This window comes from Ictalurus punctatus, unplaced genomic scaffold (assembly GCF_001660625.3).
Source record: "Ictalurus punctatus breed USDA103 unplaced genomic scaffold, Coco_2.0 tig00064127, whole genome shotgun sequence".
Lineage (NCBI taxonomy): Eukaryota > Metazoa > Chordata > Actinopteri > Siluriformes > Ictaluridae > Ictalurus > Ictalurus punctatus.
Genome location: NW_026521161.1, coordinates 1 through 19,353, shown reverse-complemented (window position 1 = coordinate 19,353; position 19,353 = coordinate 1). Strand labels below are relative to the sequence as shown.

Sequence of the window (19,353 nt, the reverse complement as noted above, 5' to 3'; positions counted from 1 at the left end):
GGCAAAGCACACTCTTGTAATAAAATCACATCTGACTTAAAAGATTTTAAAAAGGATAATACACTCTGTGCTCTCAGGGTGGACCTCACACTTCTCACATTGATGGTAGAGATTGTGAGGGCCATGAGCAGTATGTAAAAAGGTATAAAACAGTGTTAAAACATGCAGAGACAACGTTAAAACAAATTAAAGGCATATTATTTCTTGTGACACTTGCTCTTCCTTTATCTCAGTGGGCCTGGGTTCAGGAGGGCAAGTGTCTGCTGCCGCACGGGCCGCGGAGGCAACCTCTCGCGGCTCCTTTGGCGATGATGTTCTCAGCTGGAGGTGCAAGAAAGAAACCTCATTTGGGGGCTCTGAGGGCCATAAGCGGTTCAGTTCTTCCGAGGAAGAACTGTCCCGCCCATGCTCTGCCCTCAGTTTCTTCTCCTCTGTTACAAACAGAGGAGATCCCGCAGGTCTTTTCTGCACCTGAGCATTCGGGAGAGGACTGTCTGGCTCACTCTCCCCAGATACCACACTTAACTCTGGAACTGTCTCCATGGAGGAAGCCGTCCCTTCCTCCCCTTCCGCCATTTCCTGTACTTTATTTCGCGGGGAGGGGGGGGCTTCCTCCCTCTGGTTTGCTGACTCCGCCCCTAAGGCCGCCCCACTTACCCGTATCTGCGCAGGCCCTGAAGCTGACGGGAGAGCTGGCTCTCCCGCCAAAAACCACAGGGCCCGCCTCCTTCTCCGTTGTTTGCTCGGTTTGTTGCGTTTGTGGGGCGGCCATCTTGTTACTTTCAGTTTGTTGGCAAAGCTCTTAGGGCAATCTCTGTAGAGGTGGTTTGTCTCCCCACACCAGATTGCACCGTCTGCCAATGGTGCACTCATCGAAAACGTGACCAATTTCTCTACATTTTCCGCATATTATTTCCTGGCACGCGTCGGCGAGATGTCCCATTCTCCCACACTTACGGCAGAGTTTGGCATCCCTTGGTAATGGATGTAGCCTCTGTTTCTCTCCCAACACAATCATGGAAGGCAGATGTCTCAGGCCCTGGTAGCCCCAGCGTCTTCCCATTGTTTAATGGGAATTCGCCAGGAACAATTTCCAGATGCCGTCCTCATCCAACACTTTGACTGGTTGTCCGCGAACAGTGCAAAATCTACCCAGCCATACGCAAATATCGTCTCCAGTCACCGTTTCATTAAACATCCTAACAATCACCGTTTTAAGCGAATTGTCAGAAAGTTTCTCCACGGTGAACATGGAGAAATGGGCCTTACAACCGTCAAACCGTTGCCAGAAATCATTTAGCAGAGAAGCGGTCCTAAAACTAACATCAAAACCTTTGTTCAGGGGCAGAGTCACGAGACAGTTCAGTTCGTCGGGTTTGAAACCAAGAGATTTCTGGATTAGCTTCCTGGAGAAATCAAGGCGTGACATCCCCAGGAGCTTTCCATCCACCTCTTTAAACAAAAAGCGCACGCTGTGGTGCCTCCTCATGCGGCACGAGCAGCCGACATTTTGGAGGCACCACTAGCTATAAATAAATAAATAAATAGATAAACTATAATAAATAAGTAAAAACAAATACAAAGTAAACGAAATAAATATTTTCAAAACGAAAAAAAGGAAAAGAATTAATAATAAATTTGTACTTACCTTTCACCAGGTCCACTGGCACGATGTTTCTGTCACATCGCACTTGAGAAAAACAGGGTCCGCACAAATTCTCTTTTGATATGATGTTGTGTCCAAAATCACAAAAAGATTAAGGGCAATGGCCCACAAAGAGTCGATCGCTGTCCCTTCGATTGATCTTAGCCAAAGGCCGAGAAGCGATAACCCGTTATGGCCTCTGGCCTAACGAGCACCAGCTGGCAGAGCCTCCACTCCTGGACGACATGCCTGACCACGCGCTTGAAGACCTTGCGCGGAGAGGATTGAGCAACTAGGCACCACGCCCAACCGACCTTGCATCCCAAAGCCAAACTCTTCCCTCTCTTACGTTAAACTGTGAAACAAATACAGCTTTGCCTCAGCAAAGCTCACAAAAATAAGTTGAACTCGTCAACGTTCCTCTCCACGGAAATCTTTAGTAAAAGGCGAAAGATTTATGCGTGAATGAAGAGAAACCCGAGCTATACAGGAAGTCAGTCCAGGCCTCCGAAACTCCATCGGAGCCTAGAAATCCGGTCTAGGGTAGGTTGGCTTGCGCCGCCCTTACACCGGCACAGCCTTGATAGCTACAGATGTAGGATTGGTCTGCTGGACAGCCCTTGATAGCTACAGAGTCTGGAGGTTTGGTCTAGAGCCAGGATGTGGGCGGCTGTGGTTTGTATTAAAACCTAATAGGTCCCCTCCCTTTTCCAATTAAGTACATCTGAAACCTTTACGACTGACACCTGTTCCATTTTGTACAATTAAATACAAGAAATTTTTTTTTTTTTTTTTTTTTTTTTTTTTTAAGTACCATATGTCACTTTGTTTTTTTTCCTACTTTTTTTTTTTTCCCCCCAATCGTTTAACATGAATACGTATTCATTCATTCATTCGTTCATTCATTCATTCATTCATTCATTTATTTCCTTCCTTCCTTCCTTCTTCTTTCATTTGACCCCTTTGAAAAGGTGCACCGTTCCTGGAGGTACTGCAATACCAGGTCGATGCGTGGAGCGGACGGAGCAAGCCCCTCTTCCAGCTCCTCGCTCTAAAAAATCCGTTTAATATAAAGTCCTCGAATGGAGGACGTATCAGGTATTAAACTGATAAGAACAGATACTACACTTGATCTTAGCCAAAAGGCGAGAAGCGATAACCCGTTATGGCCTCTGGCCTAACGAGCACCAGCTGGCAGAGCCTCCACTCCTGGACGACATGCCTGACCACGCGCTTGAAGACCTTGCGCAGAGAGGATTGAGCAACTAGGCACCACGCCCAACCGACCTTGCATCCCAAAGCCAAACTTCTTCCCTCTCTTACGTTAAACTGTGAAACAAATTACAGCTTTGCCTCAGCAAAGCTCACAAGAAATAAGTTGAACTCGTCAACGTTCCTCTCCACGAAATCTTAGTAAAAGGCGAAAGATTTATGCGTGAATGAAGAGAAACCCGAGCTATACAGGAAGTCAGTCCAGGCCTCCGAACTCCATCGGAGGCCTAGAAATCCGGTCTAGGGTATGTTTGGCTTGCGCCGGCCCCTTACACCTGCACAGCCTTGATAGCTACAGATGTAGGATTGGTCTAGAGCTGGATGTGGGGCTGTGGTTTGTATTAAAACCTAATAGGTCCCCTCCCTTTTCCAATTAAGTACATCTGAAACCTTTACGACTGACACCTGTTCCATTTTGTACAATTAAATACAAGAAATTTTTTTTTTTTTTTTTTTTTTTTTTTTAAGTACCATATGTCACTTTGTCTTTTTTCCTACTTTTTTTTTTTTTCCCCCCCAATCGTTTAACATGAATACGTATTCATTCATTCATTCGTCATTCATTCATTCATTCATTCATTTATTTCCTTCCTTCCTTCTTCTTCTTTCATTTGACCCCTTTGAAAAGGTGCACCGTTCCTGGAGTACTGCAATACCAGGTCGATGCGTGGAGCGGACGGAGCAAGCCCCTCTTCCAGCTCCTCGCTCTAAAAATCCGTTTATATAAAGTCCTCGAATGGAGGACGTATCAGGTATTAAACTGATAAGAACAGATTTTTTTCTAAAAAATTTATTGTCACTTTTTCTTTTTTTCATATTCACAGTGTACACAGTTTTTTTCCTTCTCAGTTCATAGACATTTTTTTTTTTAAATAAATAAATAAACTTGGGTAAAACAATTCTTATTTTAAAACTGTTTAAGGAAAAAATAAATAAATACATAAATTGTGTGTGTAAAAAACTATGAATAAAGTGTCCATAAAATCGTTTCGTTTTTAAAAACAGTTAAATAAGTCGATTGATTAATAAAAAAGCAACACACATATCTTTATATAAAACACACAAAATAAAAAACCACTTAAGCATCCTCTCTTTTCAAGATCGGGGGTGAGTCCTTACCAAGGGCGCCCATCACACTGCTCTCCAGCCACGGCGAGGCCCGTCACTTCCGGTGCCCAGAGGAGATCCTCTACCCTCCGGCTCGCTGCTCCCGTAGCCTTTGCAGGTGAGGGCGCATCTACGAGCGGCCAGGGTCGGTGGCCGGCCGGGACCTTTCTCGTGCAACCCCGGCCCCCTCCTCCGAATGTCGCCGCGCGGTACCCTGCAGCGTGGACTTCGCCATCTGCTCGCTCGCGTGGAGGGGCACCGTCACGCGTTTCCCCACCAGCAGCGTTTTGGTGGTCCAGATGGCATCCTTCACGGCGTTGAGGGTGAGCCAGAGCGTGGTGAACCTCTGCGCCGTTAGGCCCTTCGAGCCTGGGCCCACCCCGAGGATGGCGAGCTTGTAGTCCATCTGGACCCCACCTGCCGGCAGGCACGGGAAATACAGGGGGCCGGTCGTGGTCCACTGGTCCCGCGCGGCGCCGCACTCCCATAAGAGGTGTCGCACGGTCTCCGGCGCGTTGCATCCGGGTCGTGGGCAGATGGGGTTGGAGCCCATGCCCCGGGAGTGCATGACCGCCCTGACCGGGAGAATCTCATGGGCCACCATCCATGACAGGTCCTTGTGCCTGTTCTGAAGAGCAGGGTGGGCGGCGTTCCTCCAAACTTGTTTGGCCTCACTTAGAGCGAGGCCGGGGACTGGACTCACAGGTTCCCGATCCTGAACGAGAGAGAGAAGAGACCTGTGGTTAGTTAAAATGGAGACATCTTCTCCTTCTAAAACATTTTTCTTTAAAATCTCTTGATAAAATCATGCTTTTGTCAGATTAAAAGACACAGGCGTTTTGAGATCTACAGGTAAAATTTCTAAGGCGTTTCGTAGTACGACCCCATCCAGAAACGGGTCATGGCCGCTGTCTTGCTCTCTCTGGATGGGGCCACGGCGTACGCGATGTGGAGGGCGGTGAAACGGCTGCCTAAAAACAGGTGGGGGTCCGGGAGGCCTTTCCCGCCGTTTTCCGGTCTCTTCTTTACGACCTCCCTCTTCACTCTCTCCCACTTGGACCCCCAGATGAAGTAAAACACCGCTCTCTCCAGATCTAAAAGAAAGTGTCGTGGGGGACTAAAAACAGAACACACGGTAACATTAAAGGTAAGATCACTGCTTTAAAAATTAAAACTTTACCTTCAAAAGTCATCTGTCTCAGTCCCCAAAAGCCCAGTTTCTGCCTGACTTTCCCTAACAAGTCGGCCAGTTTCCCCGTCCTCCACCCTCTTTGTCAAATTTCACTCCTAAAATCCGTAAGTCGGTTTTAAAAACCAATTCCAGTCTGCCTGTGTCCACGTCACCCCACGGCCGAAGAGCTGGGCCTCGGACTTGCTCCTGTTGAGCTTGGCGCCCGAGGCCCGACCGTACCAGTCAGTCAGGTCCATTGCTCTTCGCATGGATAAAACGTCTGTGGCTAAAAGGGTTACGTCGTCCATATATAAAACGCACGTTGCGGTCAGTCCACCCGTCCCAGGCACTTCAAGTCCTTTGATCCATTTATCCCTTCTCAAGATCTGTGCCAGTGGCTCTATGCAAGCCACATACAGGAGGGGAGATAAAGGACACCCCTGACGGACGCCACTGCGGATATTCACCGCCTTGGACACGTGCCCATTAACCAACATTCTACTGACTATGCCCTTGTACAGTAATCCCACCCAGGCTATGAACCTATCAGGGAACCCCATTTTGTCCAGTACCTGAAACAGGAACTGATGCGAGACTCGGTCAAATGCTTTTTCAAAATCTAGGTTCAGGACCGCTAGCCGGATGTTTCTGTCTCTCGCGTAACAGATGACGTCTCTGATCAGTACCAGGCTGTCGGTGATCTTTCTCCCTGGCACAGCACATGCTTGATCCGGGTGGATCACGTCCTCTAAGACGGTCGACATACGTGCTGATAAAATCTTGCTAAAAAGTTTACAATCGAAGTTTAAAAGCGTGATGGGTCTCCAGTTCTGAGGTCTGTCTTGTCGCCTTCTTGTGTAGTAGCGACACTATCCCTGTTCTAAAGCTGTCCGGGAGTCTGTCCAAGGTCTCAAATTCGTTAAAAACAGTGAGTAAGTCATGTGCTAAAATATCCCAGAAAGTCAGATAAAATTCTAGGGGGAGTCCATCCATTCCTGGGGACTTCCCCTTTTAAAACCTTTTAAAGAATTTTGTATTTCTAAAACTGTAAAATCCTGGGATAAAAGCACGGCTTCACTATTGACCTTGTTTTCTAAAAAGGCTAAAACTTCCTCCAAGGTATTTTATGTATATATTTTTCACTGTATAAATTGCCATAAAATTTTCCACCCACCTAAAATCTCGTCTGTTGTTTTAGTTCCCTCCCTCCATCTTTTATTGCGGCAATTGTACTCCCCTTGAAACAATCTTTTTAAAAAATACCTTGTACATTTTTCACCTTCCTCAATCTCCCTCTCTCTGCTTCTTAAAATGACCCCCTTATTTTGTATATCTGATAAAACAGCATTTCAGCTTTTACTTCTTTAATCTCTTTCAGTAAAATCAATCCCACAGTTAAAAAGGTTAAAATATCTCTGCAGTCTTTTTTGCAGTCCCATCATGCATCTTTTTCCTTATTTTTCTTGTCTTTCCCTACCTCTTAAAAAATTTTCCTGTCCGTTCCTTTACCATCTCCCACCACTGTGCTCGTGACTCATAAAAGTCCTGGAGGGTCTGCCATTGGCTGAAACTGCTCCCTATACTCTCTGACTACTTCTTTGTCTTCTAACACCGAGCAGTTCAGCCTCCACAGCCCTCCTCCTACCGTCACACCAGTGGACAGTGAAAGGGTGCAGGACAGCATCATGTGGTCTGAAAAGAAGAGAGGGGTCAGTGTAGCATCGGTCGGCGGGCAGTCCCGTGTAAAAACATAGTCGATCCGAGAGGCTCTGGTGCCATCACCACTGAACCAGGTGAAGCCCTCCTCTCTTTGATGCAATGCTTTAAAACAGTCGACTAGTTTAAAATCTTTGATTAATCCCTGGAGTAAAACCGATGTTTTATCAAACTGCGCACTCCCCTGTTACCCTTTTCCTATCTTTAGCTGTTAAAATACAATTAAAATCCCCTGCTACGATTAAAGGAGCCCTCCCTAGCATGTGGGACTGCAGGTCTTCTAAAAGTTCATATCTTTCATTTTTTTCTGTAAAACCATACACATTAAGAATGGTAAAATCCCTATCTAAAAAAGTCAGATTGGCTAAGAGTGCCCGGCCATCTCTCACCACTGTGCTGCCCTTCACCACGATGTTGGGATTTTTTATTAAAATGGCGACACCATCACATTTATTAAAATTGGAACCACTCCACACGGAGGGTCCCGGGGTCCACAGGTCTTCCCATTTCCTATAGCTGGATAAAAAAGGGCAAAGCACACTTGTAATAAAATCACATCTGACTTAAAGATTTTAAAAAGGATAATACACTCTGTGCTCTCAGGGTGGACCTCACACTTCTCACATTGATGGTAGAGATTGTGAGGGCCATGAGCAGTATGGTAAAAAGGTATAAAACAGTGTTAAAAACATGCAGAGACAACGTTAAAACAAATTAAAGGCATATTATTTCTTGTGACACTTGCTCTTCCTTTATCTCAGTGGGCCTGGGTTCAGGAGGGCAAGTGTCTGCTGCCGCACGGGCCGCGGAGGCAACCTCTCGCGGCTCCTTTGGCGATGATGTTCTCAGCTGGAGGTGCAAGAAAGAAACCTCATTTGGGGGCTCTGAGGGCCATAAGCGGTTCAGTTCTTCCGAGGAAGAACTGTCCCGCCCATGCTCTGCCCTCAGTTTCTTCTCCTCTGTTACAACAGAGGAGATCCCGCAGGTCTTTTCTGCACCTGAGCATTCGGGAGAGGACTGTCTGGCTCACTCTCCCCAGATACCACACTTAACTCTGGAAAACTGTCTCCATGGAGGAAGCCGTCCCTTCCTCCCCTTCCGCCATTTCCTGTACTTTATTTCGCGGGGAGGGGGGGGCTTCCTCCCTCTGGTTTGCTGACTCCGCCCCTAAGGCCGCCCCACTTACCCGTATCTGCTCAGGCCCCGAAGCTGACGGGAGAGTTGATTTTCCCGCCAAAACCGCCGGGCCCGCCTCCTTCTCCGTTGTTTGTTCTGTTTGTTGCGTTTGTGGGGCGGCCATCTTGTTGCTTTTCAGTTTGTGGCAAAGCTCTTGGGCAATCTCTGTAGAGGTGGTTTGTCTCTCCACACAGATTGCACCGTCTGCCAATGGTGCACTCATCAAAAACGTGACCAATTTCTCTACATTTTCCACAAATTATTTCTGGCAACGCGTCGGCGAGATGTCCCATCCTCCCACACTTACGGCAGAGTTTGGGCATCCCTTGGTAATGGATGTAGCCTCTGTTCTCTCCCAACACAATCATGGAAGGCAGATGTCTCAGGCCCTGGTAGCCCCCAGCGTCTTCCCATTGTTTAATGGGAATTCGCCAGGAACAATTCCAGATGCCGTCCTCATCCAACACTTTGACTGGTTGTCCGCGAACAGTGCAAAATCTACCCAGCCATACGCAAATATCGTCTCCAGTCACCGTTTCATTAAACATCCTAACAATCACCGTTTTAAGCGAATTGTCAGAAAGTTTCTCCACGGTGAACATGGAGAAATGGGCCTTACAACCGTCAAACGTTGCCAGAAATCATTTTAGCAGAGAAGCGGTCCTAAAATAACATCAAACCTTTGTTCAGGGGCAGAGTCACGAGACAGTTCAGTTCGTCGGGTTTGAAGCCAAGAGATTTCTGGATTAACTTCCTGGAGAAATCAAGGCGTGACATCCCCAGGAGCTTTCCATCCACCTCTTTAAACAAAAAGCGCACGCTGTGGTGCCTCCTCATGCCGGCACGAGCAGCCGACATTTTGGAGGCACCACTAGCCTATAATAAAAAAATAAATAGATAAACTATAATAAATAAGTAAAACAAATACAAAGTAAACGAAATAAATATTTTAAAAACGAAAAAAAAGGAAAAAAGAATTTAATAAATAAATTTGTACTTACTTCCACAGGTTCCACTGGCACGATGTTTCTGTCACCATCCGGAACTTGAAGAAACAGGGTCCGCACAAATTTCCTCTTTGGAAGTTTCTGTCCAAAATCACAAAAAGATTAAGGGCAATGGCCACAAAGAGTCGATCGCTGTCCCTTCCGATTGATCTTAGCCAAAAGGCCGAGAAGCGATAACCCGTTATGGCCTCTGGCCTAACGAGCACCAGCTGGCAGAGCCTCCACTCCTGGACGACATGCCTGACCACGCGCTTGAAGACTTGCGCAGAGAGGATTGAGCAACTAGGCACCACGCCCAACCGACCTTGCATCCCAAAAGCCAAACTTCTTCCCTCTCTTACGTTAAACTGTGAAACAAATACAGCTTTGCCTCAGCAAAGCTCACAAAAATAAGTTGAACTCGTCAACGTTCCTCTCCACGGAAATCTTTAGTAAAAGGCGAAAGATTTATGCGTGAATGAAGAGAAACCCGAGCTATACAGGAAGTCAGTCCAGGCCTCCGAAACTCCATCGGAGGCCTAGAAATCCGGTCTAGGGTAGGTTGGCTTGCGCCGGCCCTTACACCTGCACAGCCTGATAGCTACAGATGTAGGATTGTCTAGAGCTGATGTGGGCTGTGGTTGTATTAAAACCTAATAGGTCCCCTCCCTTTTCCAATTAAGTACATCTGAAACCTTTACGACTGACACCTGTTCCATTTTGTACAATTAAATACAAGAAATTTTTTTTTTTTTTTTTTTTTTTTTTTTTAAGTACCATATGTCACTTTGTCTTTTTTCCTACTTTTTTTTTTTTTTCCCCCCCAATCGTTTAACATGAATACGTATTCATTCATTCATTCGTTCATTCATTCATTCATTCATTCATTATTTCCTTCCTTCCTTCCTTCTTCTTCATTTGACCCCTTTGAAAAGGTGCACCGTTCCTGGAGGTACTGCAATACCAGGTCGATGCGTGGAGCGGACGGAGCAAGCCCCTCTTCCAGCTCCTCGCTCTAAAATCCGTTTAATATAAAGTCCTCGAATGGAGGACGTATCAGGTATTAAACTGATAAGAACAGATACTACACTTGATCTTAGCCAAAAGGCCGAGAAGCGATAACCCGTTATGGCCTCTGGCCTAACGAGCACCAGCTGGCAGAGCCTCCACTCCTGGACGACATGCCTGACCACGCGCTTGAAGACCTTGCGCAGAGAGGATTGAGCAACTAGGCACCACGCCCAACCGACCTTGCATCCCAAAGCCAAACTTCTTCCCTCTCTTACGTTAACTGTGAAACAAAATACAGCTTTGCCTCAGCAAAGCTCACAAAAATAAGTTGAACTCGTCAACGTTCCTCTCCACGGAAATCTTTAGTAAAGGCGAAAGATTATGCGTGAATGAAGAGAACCCGAGCTATACAGGAAGTCAGTCCAGGCCTCCGAAACTCCATCGGAGGCCTAGAAATCCGGTCTAGGGTAGGTTGGCTTGCGCCGGCCCCTTACACCTGCACAGCTTGATAGCTACAGATGTAGGATTGGTCTAGAGCTGGATGTGGGCTGTGGTTTGTATTAAAACCTAATAGGTCCCCTCCCTTTTCAATTAAGTACATCTGAAACCTTTACGACTGACACCTGTTCCATTTTGTACAATTAAATACAAGAAATTTTTTTTTTTTTTTTTTTTTTTTTTTAAGTACCATATGTCACTTTGTCTTTTTCCTACTTTTTTTTTTTTTCCCCCCCAATCGTTTAACATGAATACGTATTCATTCATTCATTCGTTCATTCATTCATTCATCATTCATTTATTTCCTTCCTTCCTTCCTTCTTCTTTCATTTGACCCCTTTGAAAAAGGGCACCGTTCCTGGAGGTACTGCAATACCAGGTCGATGCGTGGAGCGGACGGAGCAAGCCCTCTTCCAGCTCCTCGCTCTAAAAATCCGTTTAATATAAAGTCCTCGAATGGAGGACGTATCAGGTATTAAACTGATAAGAACAGATTTTTTTTCTAAAAAAATTTTATTGTCACTTTTTTCTTTTTTTTCATATTCACAGTGTACACAGTTTTTTTTCCTTCTCAGTTCATAGACATTTTTTTAAATAAATAAATAAACTTGGTAAAACAATTCTTATTTTAAAAACTGTTTAAAGGAAAAATAAATAAATACATATTTGTGTGTGTAAAAAACTATGAATAAAGTGTCCATAAAATCGTTTCGTTTTAAAAACAGTTAAATAAGTCGATTGATTAATAAAAAAGCAAACACATGTCTTTATATAAAACACACAAAATAAAAAACCACTTAAGCATCCTCTCTTTTCCAAGATCGGGGGTGAGTCCTTACAAAGGGCGCCCATCACACTGCTCTCCAGCCACGGCCGATGCCCGTCACTTCCGGTGCCCAGAGGAGATCCTCTCTACCCTCCGGCTCGCTGCTCCCGTAGCCTTTGCAGGTGAGGGCGCATCTACGAGCGGCCAGGGTCGGTGGCGGCCGGGACCTTTCTCGTGCAACCCCGGCCCCCTCCTCCGAATGTCGCCGCGCGGTACCCCTGCAGCGTGGACTTCGCCATCTGCTCGCTCGCGTGGAGGGGCACCGTCACGCGTTTCCCCACCAGCAGGTTTCTGGTGGTCCAGATGGCATCCTTCACGGCGTTGAGGGTGAGCCAGAGCGTGGTGAACCTCTGCGCCGTTAGGCCCTTCGAGCCTGGGCCCACCCCGAGGATGGCGAGCTTGTAGTCCATCTGGACCCCACCTGCGGCAGGCACGGGAAATACAGGGGGCCGGTCGTGGTCCACTGGTCCCGCGCGGCGCCGCACTCCCATAAGAGGTGTCGCACGGTCTCCGGCGCGTTGCATCCGGGTCGTGGGCAGAGATGGGGTTGGAGCCCATGCCCCGGGAGTGCATGACCGCCCTGACCGGGAGAATCTCATGGGCCACCATCCATGACAGGTCCTTGTGCCTGTTCTGAAGAGCAGGGTGGGCGGCGTTCCTCCAAACTTGTTTGGCCTCACTTAGAGTGAGGCCGGGGACTGGACTCACAGGTTCCCGATCCTGAACGAGAGAGAGAAGAGACCTGTGGTTAGTTAAAATGGAGACATCTTCTCCTTCTAAAACATTTTTCTTTAAAATCTCTTGATAAAATCATGCTCTTTTGTCAGATTAAAAGACACAGGCGTTTTGAGATCTACAGGTAAAATTCTAAGGCTTCGTAGGTACGACCCCATCCGAAAGGGTCATGGCCGCTGTCTTGCTCTCTCTGGATGGGGCCACGGCGTACGCGATGTGGAGGGCGGTGAAACGGCTGCCTAAAAACAGGTGGGGGTCCGGGAGGCCTTTCCCGCCGTTTTCCGGTCTCTTCTTTACGACCTCCCTCTTCACTCTCTCCCACTTGGACCCCCAGATGAAGTAAAAAACCGCTCTCTCCAGACTCTAAAAGAAAGTGTCGTGGGGGACTAAAAACAGAAACACACGAGTAACATTAAAGGTAAGAATCACTGCTTTAAAAATTAAAACTTTACCTTCAAAAGTCATCTGTCTCAGTCCCCAAAAGCCCAGTTTCTGCCTGACTTTCCCTAACAAGTCGGCCAGTTCCCCGTCCCACCCTCTTTGTCAAATTCACTCCTAAAATCCGTAAGTCGGTTTTAAAAACCAATTTCAGTCTGCCTGTGTCCACGTCACCCCACGGCCGAAGAGCTGGGCCTCGGACTTGCTCCTGTTGAGCTTGGCGCCCGAGGCCCCGACCGTACCAGTCAGTCAGGTCCATTGCTCTTCGCATGGATAAAACGTCTGTGGCTAAAAGGGTTACGTCGTCCATATATAAACGCACGTCGCGGTCAGTCCACCCGTCCCAGGCACTTTAAGTCCTTTGATCCATTTATCCTTCTCAAGATCTGTGCCAGTGGCTCTATGCAAGCCACATACAGGAGGGGAGATAAAGGACACCCCTGACGGACGCCACTGCGGATATTCACCGCCTTGGACACGTGCCCATTAACCAACATTCTACTACTATGCCCTTGTACAGTAATCCCACCCAGGCTATGAACCTATCAGGGAACCCCATTTTGTCCAGTACCTGAAACAGGAACTGATGCGAGACTCGGTCAAATGCTTTTTCAAAATCTAGGTTCAGGACGCTAGCCGGATGTTTCTGTCTCTCGCGTAACAGATGACGTCTCTGATCAGTACCAGGCTGTCGGTGATCTTCTCCCTGGCACAGCACACGCTTGATCCGGGTGGATCACGTCCTCTAAGACGGTCGACATACGTGCTGATAAAATCTTGCTAAAAAGTTTACAATCGAAGTTTAAAAGCGTGATGGGTCTCCAGTTTCTAAGGTCTGTCTGTCACCTTTTTGTGTAGTAGTGACACTATCCCTGTTCTAAAGCTGTCCGGGAGTCTGTCCAAGGTCTCAAATTCGTTTAAAAACAGTGAGTAAGTCATGTGCTAAAATGTCCCAGAAAGTCAGATAAAATTCTAGGGGGAGTCCATCCATTCCTGGGGACTTCCCCTTTTAAAACCTTTAAAGAATTTTGTATTTCTAAAACTGTAAAATCCTGGGATAAAAGCACGGCTTCACTATTGACCTTGTTTTCTAAAAAGGCTAAAACTGCTCCAAGGTATTTTTATGTATATATTTTCACTGTAAAATTGCCATATAAATTTTTCCACCCCCACTAAAATCTCGTCTGTTGTTTTTAGTTCCCTCCCTCCATCTTTTATTGCGGCAATTGTACCTCCCCTTGAAACAACCTTTTAAAAAATACCTTGTACATTTTCACCTTCCTCAATCTCCCTCTCTCTGCTTCTTAAAATGACCCCTTATTTTGTATATCTGATAAAACATGCATTTCAGCTTTTACTTCTTAATATCTTTCAGTAAAATCAATCCCACAGTTTAAAAAGGTTAAAATATCTCTGCAGTCTTTTTTGCAGTCCCATCATGCATCTTTTTTCCTTATTTTCCTTGTCTTTCCCTACCCTCTTAAAAAACTTTCCTGTCCGTTCCTTTACCATCTCCCACCACTGTGCTCGTGACTCATAAAAGTCCTGGAGGGTCGCAATGGCTGTGAACTGCTCCCTATACTCTCTGACTACTTCTTTGTCTTCTAACACCGAGCAGTTCAGCCTCCACAGCCCTCCTCCTACCGTCACACCAGTGGGACAGTGAAAGGGTGCAGGACAGCATCATGTGTCTGAAAAGAAGAGAGGGGTCAGTGTAGCATCGGTCGGCGGGCAGTCCCGTGTCAAAACATAGTCGATCCGAGAGGCTCTGGTGCCATCACCACTGAACAGGTGAAGCCCTCCTCTCTTTGATGCAATGCTTTAAAACAGTCGACTAGTTTAAAATCTTTGATCTACCTGGAGGTAAAACCGATATTGTTTTATCACTGCGCACTCCCCTGTTACCTTTTCCTATCTTTAGCTGTTAAAATACAATTAAAATCCCCTGCTACGATTAAAGGAGCCCTCCCTAGCATGTGGGACTGCAGGTCTTCTAAAAGTTCATATCTTTCATTTTTTTCTGTTAAAACCATACACATAAGAATGGTAAAATCCCTATCTAAAAAAGTCAGATGGCTAAAATTGCCCGGCCATCTCTCACCACTGTGCTGCCCTTCACCACGATGTTGGGATTTTTATTAAAATGGGACACCATCACATTTATTAAAATTGGAACCGCTCCACACGGAGGGTCCCGGGGTCCACATGTCTTCCCATTTCTATAGCTGGATAAAAAGGGCAAAGCACATCTTGTAATAAAATCACATCTGACTTAAAAGATTTTAAAAAGGATAATACACTCTGTGCTCTCAGGTTGGACCTCACACTTCACATTGATGGTAGAGATTGTGAGGGCCATGAGCAGTATGGTAAAAAGGTATAAAAACAGTGTTAAAAACATGCAGAGACAACGTTAAAACAAATTTAAAGGCATATTATTTCTTGTGACATTGCTCTTCCTTTATCTCAGTGGGCCTGGGTTCAGGAGGGCAAGTGTCTGCTGCCGCACGGGCCGCGGAGGCAACCTCTCGCGGCTCCTTGGCGATGATGTTCTCAGCTGGAGGTGCAAGAAAGAAACCTCATTTGGGGGCTCTGAGGGCCATAAGCGGTTCAGTTCTTCCGAGGAAGAACTGTCCCGCCCATGCTCTGCCCTCAGTTTCTTCTCCTCTGTTACAACAGAGGAGATCCGCAGTCTTTTCTGCACCTGAGCATTCGGGAGAGGACTGTCTGGCTCACTCTCCCCAGATACCACACTTAACTCTGGAACTGTCTCCATGGAGGAAGCGTCCCTTCCTCCCTTCCGCCATTTCCTGTACTTTATTCGCGGGGGGGGGGGCTTCCTCCTCTGGTTGCTGACTCCGCCCCTAAGGCCGCCCCCACTTACCGTATCTGCTCAGGCCCGAAGCTGACGGGAGAGTTGATTTTTCCGCCAAAACCGCGGGCCCGCCTCCTTCTCCGTTGTTTGTTCTGTTTGTTGCGTTTGTGGGGCGGCCATCTTGTTGCTTTTCAGTTTTGGCAAAGCTCTTGGGGCAATCTCTGTAGAGGTGTTTGTCTCTCCACACAGATTGCACCGTCTGCCAATGGTGCACTCATCAAAAAGTGACCAATTTCTCTACATTTTCCACAAATTATTTCCTGGCACGCGTCGGCGAGATGTCCCATTCTCCCACACTTACGGCAGAGTTTGGGCATCCCTTGGTAATGGATGTAGCCTCTGTTCTCTCCCAACACAATCATGGAAGGCAGATGTCTCAGGCCCTGGTAGCCCCCAGCGTCTTCCCATTGTTTAAGGGAATTCGCCAGGAACAATTCCAGATGCCGTCCTCATCCAACACTTTGACTGGGTTGTCCGCGAACAGTGCAAAATCTCCCAGCCATACGCAAAATATCGTCTCCAGTCACCGTTTCATTAAACATCCTAACAATCACCGTTTTAAGCGAATTGTCAGAAGTTTCTCCACGGTGAACATGGAGAAATGGGCCTTACAACCGTCAAAACCGTTGCCAGAAATCATTAGCAGAGAAGCGGTCCTAAAACTAACATCAAAACCTTTGTTCAGGGGCAGAGTCACGAGACAGTTCAGTTCGTCGGGTTTGAAGCCAAGAGATTTCTGGATTAACTTCTGGAGAAATCAAGCGTGACATCCCCAGGAGCTTTCCATCCACCTCTTTAAACAAAAAGCGCACGCTGTGGTGCCTCCTCATGCCGGCACGAGCAGCCGACATTTTGGAGGCACCACTAGCCTATAAATAAATAAATTAAATAGATAAACTATAATAAATAAGTAAAACAAATACAAAGTAAACGAAATAAAATATTTTCAAAACGAAAAAAAAAGGAAAAGAATTTAATAAATAAATTTGTACTTACCTTCCACAGGTCCACTGGCTCGATGTTCTGTCACCATCCGCTGAAGAAAAACAGGGTCCGCACAAATTTCTCTTGGATAGTTCTGTCCAAAATCACAAAAAGATTAAGGGCAATGGCCACCAAAGAGTCGATCGCTGTCCCTTCCGATTGATCTTAGCCAAAAGGCCGAGAAGCGATAACCCGTTATGGCCTCTGGCCTAACGAGCACCAGCTGGCAGAGCCTCCACTCTGGACGACATGCCTGACCACGCGCTTGAAGACCTGCGCAGAGAGGATTGAGCAACTAGGCACCACGCCCAACCGACCTTGCATCCCAAAGCCAAACTTCTCCCTCTCTTACGTTAAACTGTGAAACAAATACAGCTTTGCCTCAGCAAAGCTCACAAAAATAAGTTGAACTCGTCAACGTTCCTCTCCACGGAAATCTTTAGTAAAAGGCGAAAGATTTATGCGTGAATGAAGAGAAACCCGAGCTATACAGGAAGTCAGTCCAGGCCTCCGAAACTCCATCGGAGGCCTAGAAATCGGTCTAGGGTAGGTTGGCTTGCGCCGGCCCCTTACACCTGCACAGCCTTGATAGCTACAGATGTAGGATTGGTCTAGAGCTGGATGTGGGCTGTGGTTTGTATTAAACCTAATAGGTCCCCTCCCTTTTCCAATTAAGTACATCTGAAACCTTTACGACTGACACCTGTTCCATTTTGTACAATTAAATACAAGAAATTTTTTTTTTTTTTTTTTTTTTTTTTTTTAAGTACCATATGTCACTTTGTCTTTTTTCCTACTTTTTTTTTTTTTCCCCCCAATCGTTTAACATGAATACGTATTCATTCATTCATTCGTTCATTCATTCATTCATTCATTCATTTATTTCCTTCCTTTCCTTCCTTCTTCTTTCATTGGACCCTTTGAAAAGGTGCACCGTCCTGGAGGTACTGCAATACCAGGTCGATGCGTGGAGCGGACGGAGCAAGCCCCTCTTCCAGCTCCTCGCTCTAAAATCCGTTTAATATAAAGTCCTCGAATGGAGGACGTATCAGGTATTAAACTGATAAGAACAGATACTACACTTGATCTTAGCCAAAAGGCCGAGAAGCGATAACCCGTTATGGCCTTGGCCTAACGAGCACCAGCTGGCAGAGCCTCCACTCCTGGACGACATGCCTGACCACGCGCTTGAAGACCTTGCGCAGAGAGGATGAGCAACTAGGCACCACGCCCAACCGACCTTGCATCCCAAAGCCAAACTTCTTCCCTCTCTTACGTTAAACTGTGAAACAAATACAGCTTTGCCTCAGCAAAGCTCACAAAAATAAGTTGAAATCGTCAACGTTCCTCTCACGGAAATCTTTAGTAAAAGGCGAAAGATTTATGCGTGAATGAAGAGAAACCCGAGCTATACAGGAAGTCAGTCCAGGCCTCCGAAACTCCATCGGAGGCCTAGAATCCGGTCTAGGGTAGGTTGGCTTGCGCCGGCCCCTTACACCTGCACAGCCTTGATAGCTACAGATGTTAGGATTGGTCTAGAGCTGGATGTGGGCTGGGGTTTGTATTTAACCTAATAGGTCCTCCCTTTTCCATTAAGTACATCTGAAACCTTTACGACTGACACCTGTTCCATTTTGTACAATTAATACAAGAAATTTTTTTTTTTTTTTTTTTTTTTTTTAAGTACCATATGTCACTTTGTCTTTTTTCTACCCCCTATTTTTTTTTTTTTTTCCCCCCAATCGTTAACATGAATACGTATTCATTCATTCATTCGTTCATTCATTCATTCATTCATCATTTATTTCCTTCCTTCCTTCCTTCTTCTTCATTTGACCCCTTTGAAAAGGGGCACCGTTCCTGGAGGTACTGCAATACCAGGTCGATGCGTGGAGCGGGACGGAGCAAGCCCCTCTTCCAGCTCCTCGCTCTAAAAATCCGTTTAATATAAAGTCCTCGAATGGAGGACGTATCAGGTATAAACTGATAAGAAACAGATACTATATGTCAAGTACATATGTCACTTTGTCTTTTTTCCTACTTTTTTTTTTTTTTCCCCCCAAGTTTAACATGAATACGTATTCATTCATTCATTCGTCATTCATTCATCATTCATTTATTTATTTACTGGACAAGATGTCCGTTTTATGACGAGTGCTTGTCCGTTAATCGACGCCTTCTTGTCTCCATAGCGCAAGGCGCTGCTGCACTTTCTTTAGCACATGGCCCAATCCTGGCACCACTGGTGAATGAAAAAATTAACGCCTAGAATCTTTATCCCTCTGGGCATACGGAGTAGCCACCCCAAACACTGACCTGCCCCGCCAGGATTCACACGGCAGTAACCTGGACTTCTCAGAATTCACCAGAGCTCCAGATGCATGGCAGTAGGACCTCAGGTGGACTCTACCCTGTGGAAGTCTTCTCATCTGTTACAAAGAGAGTCAGGTCATCCGCATAAAACGAGACTAAAGCTTTCGCCCCCCCCCAGGGACATGGCACCCTGCTAGTCTTTGATCTGCTCGCAGGCTAGCCACTAGCGGCTCAATTGCCAGTACGTATAGCAGCGGGGAGAGTGGACACCTTGCATCACCCCACCTGCCTGCCTCACCGGCCTCGACAAGAACCCAGTGACGCAAACCCTACTTGCCACCTCTTCATACAACAGCTTTACCCCCCTTATAAACCTTGGCCCAAAGCTTAACTTCTTGAAGCACTGCAAAAGGGAAAGCATGGCCCACCCGGTCGAACGCTTTTTCCTGGTCCAGGCTCAGCAAGGCTAAGGGCTGGCTTGCTCCTTTGCCTTGGTCAGGACATCTCGGATAAGGCATAAATTTAGGGCACACGTCCGGGCCCTGCACGCCGCACGTCTGGTCCGAGTGGATGATGAGACCCATCACTTTCCCCATCCTC

The 19,353-nt window shown here is 46.5% G+C and overlaps 9 non-coding genes and 3 pseudogenes across 9 annotated transcripts; all 12 read right to left on the bottom strand.

The window, feature by feature from the left end:
• Positions 1-2,015: 2,015 nt before the first annotated feature.
• On the bottom strand, positions 2,016-2,130 carry LOC128632563 (U5 spliceosomal RNA). The gene has a single exon (XR_008396162.1). It is a non-coding gene; the product is annotated as a U5 spliceosomal RNA (small nuclear RNA).
• Positions 2,131-2,611: 481 nt separating this feature from the next.
• LOC128632551 (U2 spliceosomal RNA) lies at positions 2,612-2,802 on the bottom strand. The gene has a single exon (XR_008396158.1). It is a non-coding gene; the product is annotated as a U2 spliceosomal RNA (small nuclear RNA).
• Positions 2,803-2,990: 188 nt separating this feature from the next.
• Positions 2,991-3,103, bottom strand: LOC128632536 (U5 spliceosomal RNA). Its single transcript, XR_008396143.1, has one exon. It is a non-coding gene; the product is annotated as a U5 spliceosomal RNA (small nuclear RNA).
• Positions 3,104-3,540: 437 nt separating this feature from the next.
• Positions 3,541-3,711, bottom strand: LOC128632558 (uncharacterized; annotated as a pseudogene).
• Positions 3,712-9,456: 5,745 nt separating this feature from the next.
• LOC128632562 (U5 spliceosomal RNA) lies at positions 9,457-9,571 on the bottom strand. The gene has a single exon (XR_008396161.1). It is a non-coding gene; the product is annotated as a U5 spliceosomal RNA (small nuclear RNA).
• A 432-nt stretch (positions 9,572-10,003) lies between these two features.
• LOC128632549 (U2 spliceosomal RNA) lies at positions 10,004-10,193 on the bottom strand. Its single transcript, XR_008396156.1, has one exon. It is a non-coding gene; the product is annotated as a U2 spliceosomal RNA (small nuclear RNA).
• Positions 10,194-10,380: 187 nt separating this feature from the next.
• LOC128632537 (U5 spliceosomal RNA) lies at positions 10,381-10,492 on the bottom strand. The gene has a single exon (XR_008396144.1). It is a non-coding gene; the product is annotated as a U5 spliceosomal RNA (small nuclear RNA).
• Positions 10,493-10,924: 432 nt separating this feature from the next.
• Positions 10,925-11,099, bottom strand: LOC128632557 (uncharacterized; annotated as a pseudogene).
• A 5,714-nt stretch (positions 11,100-16,813) lies between these two features.
• Positions 16,814-16,928, bottom strand: LOC128632561 (U5 spliceosomal RNA). Its single transcript, XR_008396160.1, has one exon. It is a non-coding gene; the product is annotated as a U5 spliceosomal RNA (small nuclear RNA).
• Positions 16,929-17,363: 435 nt separating this feature from the next.
• Positions 17,364-17,552, bottom strand: LOC128632550 (U2 spliceosomal RNA). Its single transcript, XR_008396157.1, has one exon. It is a non-coding gene; the product is annotated as a U2 spliceosomal RNA (small nuclear RNA).
• A 185-nt stretch (positions 17,553-17,737) lies between these two features.
• LOC128632535 (U5 spliceosomal RNA) lies at positions 17,738-17,850 on the bottom strand. Its single transcript, XR_008396142.1, has one exon. It is a non-coding gene; the product is annotated as a U5 spliceosomal RNA (small nuclear RNA).
• Positions 17,851-18,284: 434 nt separating this feature from the next.
• Positions 18,285-18,459, bottom strand: LOC128632560 (uncharacterized; annotated as a pseudogene).
• Positions 18,460-19,353: the final 894 nt, after the last annotated feature.